This window comes from Rhineura floridana, chromosome 1 (genome assembly GCF_030035675.1).
Source record: "Rhineura floridana isolate rRhiFlo1 chromosome 1, rRhiFlo1.hap2, whole genome shotgun sequence".
In the NCBI taxonomy this organism is placed as follows: Eukaryota; Metazoa; Chordata; class Lepidosauria; order Squamata; family Rhineuridae; genus Rhineura; species Rhineura floridana.
In genome coordinates, this window is record NC_084480.1 from 66,081,867 (window position 1) to 66,100,393 (window position 18,527).

General features: G+C 39.3%; 1 long non-coding RNA gene across 1 annotated transcript in view; it reads right to left on the bottom strand.

Annotated features, from left to right (window-relative positions):
* Positions 1-1,754: 1,754 nt before the first annotated feature.
* The window catches only part of LOC133363207 (uncharacterized), a 69,467-nt gene continuing 52,694 nt past the window's right edge, over positions 1,755-18,527 (bottom strand). Inside the window, exon 3 of the long non-coding RNA XR_009757676.1 lies at positions 1,755-1,840. This is a non-coding gene — a long non-coding RNA (uncharacterized LOC133363207). The remainder of the gene's footprint in view (positions 1,841-18,527) is intronic.

Below are 18,527 nucleotides of genomic sequence, written 5' to 3' on the forward strand. Positions count from 1 at the left end.
CTGGTCTGGTTGTGCTGTAATTGAATGCCACATCAGTCCACAATAAGACAATGTTTATCCACAACTTGATCTTGGATGAAAGGGCTGACTTGGCACGTATCACTGAGACTTGGATGAACTGGGTGGGCCTGACCTAACTCAGCTGTGCCCATCTGGGTACTCAGTACAGCATCAGGCTAGGTGAGAAGGTTGAAGGAGTTTTTGCTCTTATCCATCTTCTTTACCTGAAAACCTCTTGATCTTGGGAAGGGATTAGAGGGTCTGCAGCTGATGTTGATCCAGAGACAGATTAGGGATGTTGATGGTCTAGTGATGACCCTGTTACCCAGTGGCCAAAATGGTCTCTGATGTGGTTAGTGTTCAGCATGATAGTTCTGGGTGACCTCAACATCCACATGGAGGCTGATATTGGGCTGGCATGGGACTTCATAGCATCCATGACAACCATGGGGCTGTCTCAAATGGTCATCAGTCCAACACACCAGGCAGGCACAGCCTTGATGTAGTCTTTACTCCAAGTGATATGAGGGATGGACTGAAGGTAGAGGGTGTAATGCACTCCCTTATCATGGTTGGACCGTTGCCCAGTGAAGTTTGGACTGGTAGCAGCAATTCCCCCCATAAAGATTGTGGATCTGTTTGGATGGCCTGACCTTAGAGACTGATGTAACCTGATGTGTTCTGATTGCTCTGGGGAGCATTCAGCAGAGAAAGCTGACAAACCGGCTAAATCCAACATCTCGCTAGGGAATGGTGAGATGAAATGAGTGGTTGACACAATGGCTCTCAAGTGCCCCCTCTGACATTGTGGAGCCTGAGTGGTTCCTTGGTATTCTGGGGAGCTTCGTACTATGAAGCAACCTGGATGACAACTAGAGCGCAAGTGGCACAAGTCTCCCTCTGAAGCCAGCTAAACACTGGTTAGTGCATACAATCATGCCTACGATATGTCAGTGCGAGCTGTGAAGAAGGCTCATTTTGCAGCGTGCATTGCATCCTCTAGTAGCCAACCAGCAGAGTTACTTTGGATGGTCCTGGGGTTAATGACTGTTGGAGAGGGACTTCTGGAGCATTTGAGGACCCGCTGTGACCAACTGGCTACTCACTTTGAGGATAAAGTCATTTGACTTTGGAGTGACCTTGACTCTATTGTTTCAGATGAAATATCCAATGCTGGAGTCGGTGTTGTGTTGTGGGATCAGTTTCAGCTTATGCAGTTCACTGATGAGACAAGGTGCTGGTGGCTACACATCTAATCACATGCCCTCTTGACCCGTGTCTCTCTTGTTACTGTTGGTATATAAGCCCTGAACAACTTGTGACCAGTTTACTTGTGAGATTCCTTTACCCTATATGTGCCCACTTGACTACTTCAATCTGTGGAACTAGTGCTGTTACAAGTGCCACATAATACTTGTTCCGCACTTGTAAAAAAGTGTTCTTTTAGTGTGGCAGCATCTACACTTTGGAACTCCTCCCTATTGATATCAGGCAGGCACCTAGGCTGTATTCTTTTTGGTGCCTGCTTAAAAACATTTCTGTTAAGGCAAGCCTATCCAGACACATAGATGTTGATGCCTTTTAATCTCTTTTTAGGTTACTGCTGTATTAATTGTCATTTAAATGTTTTTAATTACTTGTTTTTAACTGTTTTATTGATAATTTTAATGTGTCTTCTAAACCACTTAGAGATTTTCTTACAATCAAGGAGTATATAAATTTTATTAAATACAATAAATAAATAAATAAAATTTGCATTTCTCTGAATTTTGCAATGCTGTTCTCCAGCCACTAATGTGTACAAAAATCCAGGGTAAAAGCTGCACATAAATGTGTATACCTGTGAAAATAAAATACAAAAATGAATTATATTAGGGGAAATTGCTTTGCAAAAATGTATGTGTTAGGCAATATTTCCTACAAAAATGTGTACATTAAGGAGAAATTCACATTAAAATGCTGATGAATTTTCATAAAGACTTTAAAACAAAATCACAACCTGCTGTACAAATGTGGAGAACCAAACTTAAGATTTACCCACCCTTCGTTCACTGAGATGGCAAATCCATGTTTTGGCTGCATCATTCAGTGAATGGAATGCTCTTCCATTAATAGAAACCTAGAATGGCACTTCCCTAGACTTCTCTCTCACATATTATACAGCCATGAGAGTGGCTGAATACTATAACCAGCATGGATTTTCCACATTCTGCAATGTTAAATTGAAAATACCCCCATGCCATTCTGATCCTTCCCAGAAGCTCATTTCAAAAGAAAACCTTACAAAACGTACAGTCCTGAACTCAGAAACACTTGCTTAACAACCCTCTAAATTTTCATGGTGATACACAAATCAGTCAGAGAGAATCGAGAGTTCAAAGTGTAAAAAGAGAGAAAATACCAAGCCCCCTTTTGGATGTTTTTCTGTTGGAGTTCTCATAATTTGTTGAAATTAATTAAAAATCAGCCATGTTCACTGAGTACCTGTAATCCTATCACTGAGCTTGCTCCATACTCTGACCTTCATCTTCTGCAGTTTAAAGGTTTTAAAAATGCCTGGCTGATTTTTAATTTAAGAATTTTTACATTGAACTCAATTATAATGTCAGTCATGCTCAGTAAGAACCAGCTGTCAGAAACCAACTGTCAGTGTTCTAAAAGCCAGACTCACAGCTGCTTGGCTTGGCTAATCAGGGGGCCACACCCATGCCAGACCTTTATTTCTCTTTAGACAGTCATGGCTTCCCCCTAAGAATCCTAGGAAGTTCCCCTGACAGAGCTCCAGTGGCTAGAGTAGTTTAACAGTCAGTTGTTCTGGTCTCCTAGCAATTCTCAGCACCCTTTATTAACTACACTTCCCATGATTCTTTGGGAGAAGCCATTACTGTCTAAAGTGAAATAAAGGTCTGGTGTGGATGTGGCCAGGGTCAGCTTTGGTTTAGATTTGGGTGGGAGACCACATGTACCTGTTGTACAATAAAAAGGTGGGGGGAAACCTGAAAAGAATTATACTGTTCACAGTGTTTTCCTTTCGGAAAGGGAAGGGGCTTCCCCTCTCTGAACTATATCAACTGTATCTTAATATTGTTGCTTCCTCCTTGCTAAAACAAGATCAGCACAGCACATCTTCTTTCTATTATTTTGGCTGACTGCAGGTGCTGCCACCACTCACCATATGCTCAGAGGCACATGTTACTAAATTCTTCCAAGCTACACCGGAAGTGGATTGGACTGTGAAAGACCAACCCAAATTGTGTTTGTATTTTGACAAGTTTGTAGGGCAGTACAATATCTCAGAGAGGAGGTCAGGTCTCCTGCTCCCCTGGTGCATTCCCTATAGCTGCCCAATTTCCCTGCTTTTTCAAGTTTGATAGAAATATCTGTTGGCTATTGTTTAGTTCTTAAACCACAAGCTTTTTTTTCCTATTAGTGAATAGTTTTCTTTACACAGGGAATATTTTTAAATATGTGGGCCTCCACACTGTGGTCTGAGTACAGAGAAACATGGGACTAAGTGGACAAAAATAACTAGTAAGTAAACATCAAATGAAAGATTATTTGTAAGAAATCTATAGTTTTCAATTTGAATTGTGAAGAGCAGCTATAATGTTGTCATTTTAAGTCTAACTTCTTCAAACAAGTCCCTCCCCCAACCTCCAGTTTATATACTTTTAAGGCTTCTTTGGAAACTTCAGAAACCAACCAACATTTGTATGAGGCAAAGAGAAAACATTTGACTTCAGTGAAAGCTGAGATGGCAAAGCACTTTGGAAGAAGTACTAGCTTTATCAGTATGACGCAGAATCTAGCCTTCAATACATGCAGAGTTTGAAGTGTTAAACTTCAAATCATATCATATTTGAGTTATCTGTGCAGAAAAACACCTGGAAAAGCCTTTCTAGTTAAATTGGTTATTTCTATATTTTTTAAAGCATGTATTAGCCTTGATGTGTAAAGTAGGATGCTTTCCCCCCCCCTGCATTCTTATCTCTAGAACAGCACAACAGGGTTTTATGAAACTTTTTGGAATAATTCACTTCACCACTGAGAATACATAGGAGAAATATTTTTTTGCAACAGCCACAGTTGCATTTTATGAATATTTTAACCAGTTGGGGCTAGCACTTATCATTGGGACCATTGCGCTCTGAAGTCCCCTTTAAATGTTACACACTAGAATTAACAATATCTATCAATAGCTGCCAGGGTATAAATTGCTCAGGACTAGACAAGAAAAGAAACTTCATGGCTTGTACAATTGGAAGTAAAGTGCTAATCTTTACTAATGTATTTGAAACTTACTTTTCTTATATTGGTTAGGAAAGCCCTGGGCTCCTTCGGCAAGAAGGATAGGATATACATTCAATAAATCATAATAACAATGACTGGAAAATGCAGTAATGGAGTAAGAATAGTTCTTTTTTTTTTTTCAATAATTTTTATTCAGATTTTCATAAAACATACAAGACGAAATCATAAAACATTCAAAGACAAAAAACAAAATCAAAAATAGTTAAACAAAAAAAAAAAAAGAAAAAAAAACAAAAATAAAAAATAAAGAATAAAATATTGACTTCCCATTTGTCAAAGATCAAATCAGTTATAAGTCTATAATATATAACAATCCTGTCTCTTAAGTCATATTATAAAATCACTTTCCTCCAGTAGTTATCTTACTTAATCATCAAATCTCATAAACATTACTTTATTCTTTCCACAAAAAGTCAAAGAGAGGTTTCAATTCTTTAAGAAATATATCTATCAATTTTTTTTTCCAGATAAGCATATCGATTAATCCATCTCATTACTAATTATGATAATCTTATTGTCATAACCATAGTCAAAATAAACATTTCAATTAATCCATCACATCAGAATCTGTTAGGTTCAGTAATTTCAGTAGCCATTGTTCTATTATCCCTATTAGTTCCATTTTCCATCTTCCATCTTCAGTAGTCTTGTTAAGTCCAGTAATTTCAATATCCAATCTTCCATTATCAGTATTCCATAATAATCTTGCTGTCAAAGCCATAGTCATATAGTAAGAGTCTGATGGGAATTACCTCTATCCCAAATATTTTCTTGCCATCCATTCTGAATAGGTTGCTGAAATACTGCTGTAAAATCATATCTCTGTTCTTTTTTTCAAAATACACTGGGTCATCTCTTAAAAGTTTTTCCATTGTCACATGGCTGCAGTTAATTCCATAAATTTTCTCTATATTGGGCTCCATCACATCATTCCAGTCCAGAAGATTATCCATGCCATTGATAACTTTATCTCTAGAATCTTCATTAATTTCTTCAGAGATAACATTGAGTTCCAAACAATAGATTTTATTTCTAAAGTCCATAGACTCCAAATCTTGTTCCTGTTCCACGTTTGTTCCAATCTCCGGGATCTCCTCTCTCACAGGGACCCCTGTTCCAGTCTCCAGGGTCTCCTCTCTCACAGGGACCCCTGTTCCAGTCTCCAGGGTCTCCTCTCTCACAAGGACCCCTATGTCTTTAATCTCCTGTGTCTCCAAACAATAGATTTTGTTTCTAAAGTCCATAGACTCCAAATCTTTTTCCTGTTCCACGTTTGTTCCAATCTCCGGGGTCTCCTCTCTCACAGGGACCCCTTCCAGGGTCACCTCTCTCACAGGGACCCCTATATCTTTAATCTCCTGCTTCATTTTACTCAATTCAATTTTCAGCTCCTTACAACCCTGTCGCAGGTTTTGTTTCGTTATCTCAATCTCATCCATTATTTTCTGAAACATAGTTATTTCCAGATTCTCAGCCACTTTCTTAATTGCCATTTTAAAAGAAAAATATAGGAAAACCACTTCTTATTTCAGCAACAATTGGGTTAATACTCCAAACTTGGTGACATCACAGTATAAACAGAGCAGACAGCCTTATCTCTCCATGCTTAAGTAAACAAAATGCAGTTCCCAGGATCGAAACAATTAATGGCGGTCGTCAGGAAACAGATTCGTCAAAATAAAATAGACCAAAAAGAGAGTAGTCTCAGACAATATAATATTCTTCAAAATAAAAATCTGGAATAGAAATCCCTCTTCTGTGTATATCTTTAGAATGCAAATCCAGGACAGCTTTTTGCAACAAAAACAGAGATAAGCTATTAATTAGTGAGTAGCAGAGAGAAGTTATGGCTCCCCAGTGAGATGTCAAAAACCGATCAATCTGGCAAATCTCTTTTAAACAGCAACAATTTAAGTCAAGTAAAAGAAAAATATAGAAAGAAGGGTGCTTGCCTGTTAGTGCGTTCTCTCTTAGAAGATAAGATGAACGTTCGCTTTATCAGATAGAGCTTGTTGTTGAAAATCCGTCCCACCTTCGTCGGCTGGACCTCGTCCCATAAATTAATGAGATCTGGTCGTCCCAACAAAAATAGGCTTTGAGGTTAATCTCTTCGTTTCTCCCTACCCGGGAGAAGTTTAATCAGTCAAAAAAAAAAAAAAACCTGACTGATATATCTGAATAAGCTTCTTTTGAGGCAGGAGCCCGTCTCAAAAGCAGGCACAGGCTAAGTCACCCTTCCCGGAAGTTCGGAGTAAGAATAGTTCAAGTAAAGTGTTTGGACTGAAACTTCATAAATTACTGATCATTAAAGGATATCGTGATGGATTGATATAGCACCTGATATTTATATATTGTAAGTTAATTTTCAGTTGATGTCTCATATTAGTACTTTTGTTAATTCTGTTTTTTGTTATTTTGATATAATGATAATAACATATAAAAGGGAGGTTACGCTTCCCTGGGTTCATCCCATGGTGTTTCTGTAACAAGTTTTTTTCTCCAGAGAGTCTGGATTTTTGGGGTCTTCTCCAGGTCTCCAGGAGAGTCACCTCCATCTCCAGACTTTCAGCTTTCATTGAAAAAAAAAGAGAGTAAGTTTCTAGGTAGTCTGGTTCAAGAGATATACACCAAAATGTCAGCCGCCACCCCTCACAACTTCTGTTAAATGAGCTCCTAGCTGGCTGCTCTAACCCCACCCTTTCAGGGTTGTAGCCAATAGGTGAAGTCAGGGTTGTGATTGAAAAGGGATTTGTTGACCCCCAGGCAATCGCTAGAACCCATTGCAAGGCCAGAAAACCGTTTTTTCCTGCTTGTCTGAAAATCTCAGTAAGTTTATAGCTTTCATCAACAGCAAAAGTTTTTCTCTCTTGTGTGCAGCAGATCTTAATGCCTTTGCAATGTGTTATGTTTTTCTAATTATGAGGGGTCAAACAACTTTAATTTTTCCTGGGCTGTTGAAGAGGGCAGTGTTTTGAAAACCTTCCCAATATGAAGCTTTAATCCTATACTCACTTTTCTGGAAATAAAGCTCCAGTGCTAATCCCACATACTGGGAGTAAACCACATTGAATTCAGTAGGACCTACTTTTGAGTAGACATGGTTAGGATTGTGCTAAAATTAATGGGACTTTTGAAAAGACATAGCAAAGGATTGTGTTTATGTTGTACATCTTTCCCCCTCCAATCCTGTTTTTTAAAGCAATTAGGCAGGGCTTACTTAGGTGTCACTGCTTTTATTACGTAGGTTTTATTTTATTTTATTTTTCAAAAATGTTCTGCAATGACCAACTGGTTTTGACAATAAACTCTTGTATATATTACATACTATTATGTATGTATTTTACATCTCCAATGTGTGTGTACATGGAGTCTTTCCAACATCCTTGTGAAGTAGGGTTGCTGATTGGAAACCAAGGCGTCTCACAAGATAAGTCACACACACACACAAAATGAAACCAACATAGGTAAGAAATGTAACCCACTTCTGGCATAACATGATGACTAACATGTTTTTGTCATAGTTAAAAATCAAAAAACTATATAGCACACTATACTTTGTCTGAAATCTCAAGAATGAAGATTTGAGGGCCTGTTTTGGAAGGTGAAGGAAGATAAGAACATTTGCAAGATAAGATGCCTTAGGCTGTGGTTTTTATTTTAGAAATTGTAACATTTATTCCCCTCAGTGGACATTGAACTGTTCGCACAGTTGCTTACTGGGTATCCCTCAGTCTTTTAACTCAGGAATGCTTTTGCAATTTAAATGTGTGCCCGTGTTCAGTTAAGGGGGGTTGTATTCATTTATTATATGGCAAATATTTATTGTTTGAAGGGGAGGGAGACAAACATGTTGAAAGAAAGATCAGAGAAAGACCAGACATGTTGCTATATTGTACAAGGTGTTCTGACAGAATACTAACATGGATCTTAATTGGTATGGGGACAAGTCCTCCAATCCTATTCTTAAAAGCAATTAGGCAGGGCTTACTTAGCTCTCCCTGCTTTTATTTTGTAGAAAACTAATGCTGATTTTATTTTATTTTTTTAAAAAAAATCTGCAATGACCAACTGGTTTTTACAATAAACTATTATATGGGGTGTATGTATTTTTAAAACTCCAGTGTGTGTATCAGAGCTTGGAAGATTACTTTTAAAAAGTAATAAATTACAGTTACAATTACATAGCCCAAAAAAGTAGTAATTACCGTTACAATTACAATTGCTCTGAAAGTACCTGATTACTTACTTTTTTGTCAAAAGTAATCACTACTACAATTACATTTCAGTTACTTTAAAAAATGCCTACAAGGTGCTGGCCTTGGCTGCTGCACAGCTAAGTACACTAAAACAATATTAAAAATACACACATACAGAGGTAGTAGAAAAATTCTTTTTATCCATAAGATAGCAATGGTGGTCTCTTCACTGGTAAGGGAGGTGGGGAGGGAGGCAGAGGCCACTACTCAGATCTTTGCACACGTGAAACCCCCATGGCCAGTTCTAAAGGGCAGCCAGGTGGGGCACTGGCTAATGGCCCCTGGAGCTACAGGGGGCCCCTCAGCCACCCCTCTGCTCCCCTTCCATGATCCACACTCCCACCTACCTGTCTGCTGTCTTTTACCATTGCCCTTAAAGAAGATGGCAGCTGTGGTTTCCCTAAGGTACTGAAGCCCCTGCCGCCATCTTAGTTGATGGCAGAGATGTGCGCACGTAGCACACATGCATGCCATCAACAAAGATGGCGGTGGAGGCGTCATCCCCTTAGGGAAACTGCGGCTGCCATCTTTGTTAAGGGCAATGGTAAAAGACAGCAGACAGGTAGGTGGGGGGCCCGCGTGCACATGGGGGCCCCAGGGCAAGCTGATGCCCAAAGGCCCCGGCATGCCTGGAGCCGGCCCTGGCAACCCCCCCCCCACTCAGCCAGCAAGCATAATCTCTCTCACTTAACCACCTCCCGGACCCTGCCTTGCCACCAACTAAGGGACACTCACCCAAGCAAACATTTTCCTCTGAGATGAAAAAAGGTTAAAATACTGCAAATGCAGCACAGTAGCCAGAGGATGGTGGAGGCCACTTTGTGTGCCAAGTGCAAACACAGTACTCTCTCTCTCTCTCTCTCTCTCTCTCTCTCTCTCACACACACACACACACACACACACACACACACACAAAACACACACACACGTTGTCATCTTTCACCTCCACAGTTCTTTATCTCCATTCTGCTGCTGCCTCCTCCTCCTCCTCTATCCATGTTCTTGCCCTCTAGTTCCTTTCCCCTCCCCTCCATTCTTCACCACCACCATCCATTTTTCAAACAATTGTTTTCTGCACTCCACCCTGTCTCACTCTCCGCCTCCTCCCTTGTCGCCTCCTACCCACTGCACAGAAGCCCAGTTTGAGGCACATGATTTTCATCCACAAATCAGAGGTGCAGAACCCCCCCCCCAAGTAATGCCCCAAAGTAATGCTGGAAACATTACAATTACTCCACAAAAGTAATAAAATTATTTGTAGTTCTATTACAATCAAAATGTAAAGGAATTACCCACTCGTTCCTCAAAAAAGTAATGAATTACAAGTATTTCGCTACTTGTAACTAATTACTTCCAAGCTCTGGTGTTTATATGGAGTCTTTTCAACAACCTTATGAGGAAGGGTTGCCAATTGGAAGCCAAGGCAGCTCACAACAAGAAATAAATCCATTTAAAACCAAGTAACCATAAAAACAAGTATAAAACAGTTGGCATGATTCTGAATTTTTAGTTGGGTGAATGAAGTTCCTTATCACTTGAGGTGGCAGTACTGTGCGTGCTTCCTTGTCTGAGTAAGGCCCATAGAATACATTGGGCCTTGCTTCTGAGTCAACATGCATAGGATTGCACTATAAATATTTTTACAGGTTGTGGAAATATAAACATATTTGACAGTCATGTTTATATAAATATTTCTTCATACAATGTCCTAAAAAAATATCTGATTTCACATATGGTTCTACATTATTATTTCCTCTAAATTTTAAGTGTGCCCTTCTTCCTTGGGGTGGTCATGCGAAGGTCCAAATTCCAGTATCTGGAAAAGACTATTGCTTAGACTCCTGAGAGCCAGATGGTACCAAATGGCTTCAGTTGGTATAAGGCAGATTCCTTTGTTCGTAAAGAGGAAAGAGACCCAAGGGCCACAGTGACTCCAAACTTTATTTATGTGTTTTATTTACAACATTTATATACTGCTTTACCATAAAAAAACCAAACAAACTCAAAGCGGTTTACAGAAGGAATTAAAACAAAATGATTGGCAAAAACAGTTAGACAGGTATTTAAAAACATTCAAAATAATAAAATCAACAATGAGTTAAAAACAGATCAAAACACAATAGCTTCTACATGCCTAGGTAGGCATGCCTAAACAAAAATGTTTTTAGCAGGTCCCAAAAACAGTACCATGAAGATCTCTGCCTAATGTCAATAGGCAGGGAGTTCCAAAGTGTAGGTGCTGCCATACTAAAGGATTGATTTCCTAGAAGAGCAGAAACTATGTGGCACCCATAACATGGCAAGCACGTCTTGAACTTGGCCTGGTAGCAAATGGGGAATCAGTGAAGATTTCAGAGCAGATGTATTATGTGCTGATAGGGTCTCACTTATGCCAGCAATCGTGCCACAGCATTCTGCACAAACTGCAGCCCCCAGGTCAGGTTGTACTGCATGGGGATTTCTGTGACCTTGGCTGACTGGCTGCCAGGATTTTTTTAGTTTTGGCTTTTGCTTAAGAACCCTGACTGGTTGTGGGATGCTGAGTTTTCTGTCTTACTCATAGAATCTTGTTGTGGTTGGTATGGAATTGCATTTAAGAAAACATCACCGTCTTTTCTTTTTCTATTTGCATTGCATTTGCCTTTAAACTCGCTCCCTTACATCCATAGAAGTAACAACAGTGGTTCTATGTGCTCAGCTCAACCCCCTGAAACCCACTGAAAATGCACCTTTCTGTTTCTTGCCCAATAGTGGTAAAAGAGAATTCACATACTGGGGAGTTTGGCTGCAATTGCTGTTGTTCCCAAGCTACTGCCTTTGAAGGTACACCAAACCATGTGTGTTTTCTCTCTCTGACAATTATTACTCACTGGAATTGGACTGGTTGTTAAAGTGAGTTTATAGCAGCCCACAGAGTAAGGAGAAAAGGAGAGAGAATCTTCTTACTCTTACTCGTTTCTCATACCTCTTTCTGAAGTGAAGGGTCAAGTCTGTAAAGAAGTTTAGAGCAGCTATGTTAAAAGGCAGGGGCAGGGCATTACATGGATCCAGAGGATCCCTAGTCAAGCCTTACCAACAGCACAATCCAAACCATATCTACTCAGAAGTAAGTCTTTTTCTATGGGGCTTAGGCCCTTAGTAAATGTGTTTAGAATTTTAGCTTTCAGGGACATCCATCTTTACTCCTAAGTGCTCCTATCTAACATCTCCACAACACTAGGCTCCCTTCTTCCTACAATGGCCTTTTGGTGACTGGCCTGGCCTGAGGGCACATAAAACCATTCTTGCCAGAAGCAAGTAAGCTAAATTAAATGTCCCCTACCCAGGCTCCATAAGGATGTGGAAAGGAATGATCCCGTCACTTCGGGACGGACCTCAGAACACCCTCTTTTAGCTAAGATCTTAATTTCCAACCAGAGAAATGTTTTTGTTTGATCTTTATGCTCCAAGCAATTGTGGTTGATGCTTAATATATCATGCTTAATGACATCACTAGGGCCCACTCCCATGACATCATTAGGGCCCACCCCTGAAATCTCAGGGTTTGGGATGCTTGTGACCTGGTACCCTAAAGAAAATACCCAAATGTAGTGTTTTACAGGAAATTCATGAGGTGGCACAGGATACCCCTTGCTTAAGGATAGAGGGTTTGGCAAACAAACAGTGGCCCCTGGCACAACTAAATCTAGGGGTGTATCCATTGTGTTTGACCCAACATTTGATTTTTCAGTCACAAAAATTTTAAAGGACAGCAGAGGCCATTCTGTGTTCATGGAAGGCTGGTTTGAGAGGCACACTTTATTCTTCCAGCTCTGGTCAACTGCATTTTCTTATCAAAATTATTTAAAAGGTCAGCACTTTCTTGCAATATGAAATGGTTATAGGAGGTTTTAATGCATTATTTTCAGGAAAACAAAGGGGGGAGAAGTATGAATTAAATTACTTTGGGAAGACATGAAGGCGGTTATGAGGGGGATTTGTTTGAAAGAAGGGGCCTTGCTTATGAACAAATTGTGAGGCAGGAATTAAAATTGAGGAGATAAATTAATTGCAAATTCAATATAGGTAAACACTTTTTCAGTAACAAATGAGGTGCCAGTACTCATAACTTGACAAAAGTGCTGAGAGTGGCAGCAGAAAATGGTTGCCATGGACAGCACAAAAAGAGATGGTCGTACTCTGTACCAGTGAGTACAGTCACAAAGACTGAGTAAACAGGATCTGAAAGAGAAACAGCACGAACTAAATATTAGAAATCAGTCAAACTATGGTTAAAAACATCCCTATCTTAAAGAAGCATTTTATGGATTTGCAGGGAAAATTTCAAGGAACAAATAGATTTAGGAAGAGAAAGGAAAAATCAAAAGTTCACTGTCTTCAGGACGTGGTGATAAAACTCTCTCCTAGACAAATTTGTGACAATTTCAGTTTTGTGCTTAATTTTATAGTACATTATTTAGTTCATCCAGTCCATTGAGTAGAGCTGTTAACCAGCTCATAAATTCAGTCCAGATTCCTTCTCTTGAAGGGGATAATGCCCTGTTTTTGAATTAGCATGTAACATCAGAAGAAATAATAATAGTAGTTAAAAAATTTAAATTGAACAAATTAGCATGGCCAGATCGCTATACTGCCCTCTTTTTCAAACTGTTTAAAAAGATTTTAGTACATCTATTCAATTATATTTTTGAGGGAACACAACTTTCAATTATTTGGAAGGACTCCAAGATTGTGGTAATCCCTAAACCTGATAACAACCCGTCCAGATTGGAGTCATACTCTCCAATTTCCCTCTTAAATCAGGATTATAAATTATTACTGCTATTCTGGTTAATTGCTTAAAACAGATTGTTGATAAATATGTTCATCCTGATCAGCCTTACTTCAGTTCTTGCCACCAAATTTTGGACCAAGTGGAAAATGATTAAATATTATTTTTTCCCCAAAACTAAATAATTTCTTTCTTTCTTTCTTTCTTTCTTTCTTTCTTTCTTTCTTTCTTTCTTTCTTTCTTTCTTTCTTTCTTTCTTTCTTTCTTTCTTTCTTAACTGAATCCTGTGCAACTTTGCTGTGATTTGTTGGTCCTCTGTATTCTTGTTTTTACAGTTATTAACTAACTGATGAAAATATTAATATTCTGCTTTCCTATATAAAAATATTGAAAGCTGCTTCCATGGTAGCAGGAACACTAAAACAAAATAATTAAGCTAGTAGATAGTACAATCAGATAAAAGGAGCAGATAATAACAGCAGGGACCCACAGACCTGTCAGTTAAAAGCCTTGGAGAATAAAACGGTATTGACTCAATGTCTGGAAGATACCAGCATTAGGGTCTCACAAATTTGTATGGGGAGGAAGTTTCACATGTGGAACGCCACCACTGAAAGGACCCTTTCTCACTATACAGCTGGTGGCTGGGGCACCCAGATGAGCCCCCCCTCCCCCGGAGATCTTAATGATAAAGGATGCAAAGGTGTTTATCATTAATTTCTGTATTTGACAATAGACAAAAGAACGGAGGAACACAGGAGCTGCTTTATATCAAATCAGATTATTAGCCAATCTTTCAGTAGTTTCTACACCAGGGGGTAGGGAACCTTCAAATGTTGTTGGACTCCAAATCCCTTCAGTTTCAGCCAGCATGGCCAATGGTCAGGAATGATGACAGCTGGAGTGCAGTAACATCTGAGGGGCCATAGGTTCCCTGTCTGCAGCTCATAAAGAACACAGTGGCTGAACAGCAATCTTCAGCAATGCTATACTAAATATTTATATGTGACTGTATTTGTAAAGTAGTAGTTTATGTATGTGAACCTTACAAGGCTTTCATTAAACAAAAAGTAACCAAGATGATAGTTTTGATTTTTAAAAAATCCTCAAAGACAGCTATATTGTAGATCTAAGAGAAAGGATAGAATAAAAGGTCCATCAGTAATTTTAGCTTACAATTTGGAAGCCAAGGACAGTAATGATTTATGACATTTTATGACATTTAGCATGACATTTAACAAAAAATGGAAGTGCTATTTTGTGCATGACATAGTTTCTTATATGTAAATGTAAGTTTCTCAGCTATGCATCAGACTTCCCAAAATCTCTTGTGAAATGATTGTCAGAGACTAAAGCTTTCTTCCTCTGAAAGTTCAAGATGTGTATCTGATTAATTCTGATTGAGATGGTAAACCTTTATCTGGGATGTACCACTTCAAGCTGCAAGTGAGGCCGACATAATTACCAGAGGCAGAGAGAGAGTCTGCTTTACATATGTCAGGAATGGCTACCTTCAGACCTTTCTCCCTGCCACCTAGTTTTCTTTGTGAATGATGAGATGAATGTCTCTTGGACAGACTAGAGGAGGATTGTCACAGATGGTTCCTGCAGGCTGAGGAGGAAAAACTGTAGTGGAAGACAGCTGCTCTCTATTGCTAGACAGTACTTGCAGAAAGCTCAGCTGTTAAGATGGTTGTGTCTGAGAGGACGCTGAACCAGGTACCAGGACAAAGCCTAGAGGTGGGCATTGCAGAGGACAGTAGCTTGTTGTCAGGGCTGGCACCAGACATGACTGGGCCCTTGGGCACGAGCCTGACCCCCCCATACAGGCAGTGAGGAGCTAATAAACCCACCCAAGTGTCCCACTTACTTCTCCCATCCCTGTGAATGATGTGTATGCTGCACATGCATGCCTGACATCAACCAAGATGGCAGCAGGGGCATCAGCCACTTAGGGAAGCCCCTGTCGCCATCTTGGTTGATGGCAGGCATGTGTGCCCAGAGTGCATATTATTCACAGGGATGGGAAAGATAGGTGATGTGTATGTGCAGGCTTACTGAAGTCCATGCTGACTGTATTGGGGTGGGTGTGCAGGGTTGGGAGCCAATGCTGCTGCAGATCAGACAATGGGAGTGCTACCCTTCCACCCTAAGGAGGGGTCCTTCAGGGGCCCCTCTAGGCTGCAGGGGACCTTGGTCAGGGCCCAACCTAGCCCCCCTCTGGCACTGGTCCTGCTTGTTGTAATCCTAGGTGGAATTGATAGGGGGACACAGCTAGAAAGAAAGCAAGAAATAGGAAAGTGTGTGTGTGTATGTGTGTGTGTGTGCAAGCACATGCACGCACACACACACACACACACACACAGGAAAAAGAGGAAAAGCAAATGGCCTAATAGAACTTCAACAAAAGGTATGATAATTAGGATAGTTGGGAGGGAGTAAACCTCAGAGAGATTGACTTTCATGAAGAATGAAGGACATTAAGTTAAGTTGTTGGCAATTGTTGTAAATTAATTACGAGCGAGCAGCTCGATGGAGTTAGGAAATTGTTTAGACTTTCTTTTTGTTTGTGGAAAACTGACCCAAAGAGTTCTAGGATGAAATGGGACTCTATCCCCTTGTGGGCATTAGCCTTTCATTAGGCAGACCCTGAGTGATGGGACTGACTAGGTGTTCTGAGAACCTTCTATTGTAAACTTGTAACAGTAAGATATCCACAGCAATAGCTTAACCAGAGACCATCTGCTTTGAAGTGGCATCCTACTGAAGTCTCTGTCAGGATTTTATAGATTTCAGAACGCTGACACTTTCAGAGCCAAAGGAGAAATAATACAGGTCTGTGGTTGGATCTACAAAGTTATTACTTCGTCATTTAAATCTAGGATTGCCAGGTCAGAAGCATCCCAAACCCTGAAGTTTCAAGGGCAGGCCCTAGTGATGTCACAGGGATGTCATAGCAGAGGGGGACAATGACCACCCCAAAGAAGAAAGGCACACTTAAAATATAGAAGAAATAATAATATATAACCATAGCATGAAATCAGATACTTATCAAGATATAGTATGAAGAAATATTTATATAAGCATGACTGTCAAGATGTTTATTATTTACACAACCTGCAGCATGTTGACACAAAAGCAAGTCCCAATGTATTCAGTGGGGCTTACTCAAACAGGGAAATGTGCACAGGACTAGAACCACAAATGATAAGAAACTTCACTTGCTCAATCCAAAATTCAGAATCATGTCACTTTAAGCTGTTTTGCAAATGTTTTAAACTTTTTTATATGATTATTGGATTTTTAATGGATTTATTTCTTCTTGTGAGCTGCCTTGGTTTCCAATTGGCAATCCTACCTCACAGGGTTGTTGGAAAGATTCCATACACACACATATACAAATACACTGAAGATGTAAAAATACATACACTCTATAAAATGGTTTATTGCAGAACATTTTTTTTTAAAAAGTCAGTATTAATTTCCTACCAAATAAAAGCAGTGACACCTAAGTAAGCCCAGCCTAATTGTTTAAAATAATATAATTGGAGGGGGAGAGAAAGATTTACAACACAAACACAGTCCTTTGCTATGTTCACTCAAAAGTCCCATTGATTTACAGCACAATCCTAACTATGTCTACTCTAAAACATGTCCTATTGCATTCAATGGGGTTTACTCCCAAGTATGTGGGATTAGCATTGGAGCTTTACTCCCAGAAAAGTGAGTATAGCATTAAAGCTTCATATTGGGAAGGTTTTCAAAACACTGCCCTCTTCAATAGCCCAGGAAAATTTAAACTTGTTTCACTCCATATAATTAGAAAAGTATAACACATTGTAATGGCATCATAAGATGTATGTACACTTTAAACATTTCTTTTCAAAAAAATTATTTGAAAGATAAAATGTAAAATATTCTATTTTTGAAAGTAATTTTAATTTTTAATTTTAAAAATCCCTACATGTACACTTTTATTATAATGATAACTGACATTGTTTACTGTGCATGCTTACCAAGATCCTGCCATGATGTTCTGTTCTAGATCTCCTGAAAAAGGCACTCTTGCTGCTGAAGAAGTTGTATGTGTGAGTGACATTTAGGTACATATCTCTTGAACCAGACCACCTAAGGAACTTAATTTTTTTAAGAAATGAAAGCTAAGAGTCCAGAGATTGGGGTGACTCACCTGGAGTGTACCCAGAAAACCAAAATCTCCAGGTGAAAACCAGAGACTTGGTAACTCTATTTAAAACAGTTGTGGGGAGGCTCTGATATTCAGTGGAACATAGGAAGCTGCCTTATACTGAATAAAAAAAGAAAACAAACCTACAAGACTATATTCCCTGACCAATCAATATATGGAAGAGAATAAATAAAGTCAAGGTATTAAATGATCGTTATGTATTTTTATAACATAAATAGGAAAGGATTTTAAAACTTTACAAAGAATAATTCTGTGGCCTATAGCGCAAACAGTAATAATCAACTATCTTTTATCACTTCACAACACTGAAAAGCAGATACTGTGATGTATGTAATACCACTTCAATGTATTCCAAAATATCTATCTGTGCTGACTTGATGTATCTTTCAAATGTTGACTGCGCCATAGCAATGAAATATAGATATGGTTGCCCAAAGCCTAGATATCCTAGAGATGGAGACTGGTTACAACGGATGCATTTCAGAAAACATGCCAGATGCATTTCAACTTACAAAGTTTTCTTCAGTGGCAAATAGTTATAAAAGGGCATCACCTTGTGCATGGGCTCAGAGGGCAAATTCATGTGATATATTACTCTTCTGCAGAATTTTGTAGTTTAAGAAGAATAGTCTAAGGCTCTTCTGCAGTACAGCATAGAGTATAATGCTGAAGAGCCTTAGGATGTGGGCACACTAGTTGCTTCAAAAGCACCAAGAATGGTTTTTCTGGCTGTGCTTTAAGGTGACTGCCCTTGGCTGGATACACCTCCCTTCCCCATTGCTGACTTCAGATCTTTCAGGACTGCCCACAGCAAAGTCTTGGGCCAATCACTGTCTGTGCCTGAGTCTACTGCAAAGTATTTCCATTGGTTACACCTGCAGGGGCAATGGGTTGATCTACTAATCCATTGCAAAATATGCCTGAAGCTGAATTTTAAATTTAAAAACAAAACAACAACAACAACAAAACACTCAAGCTGATC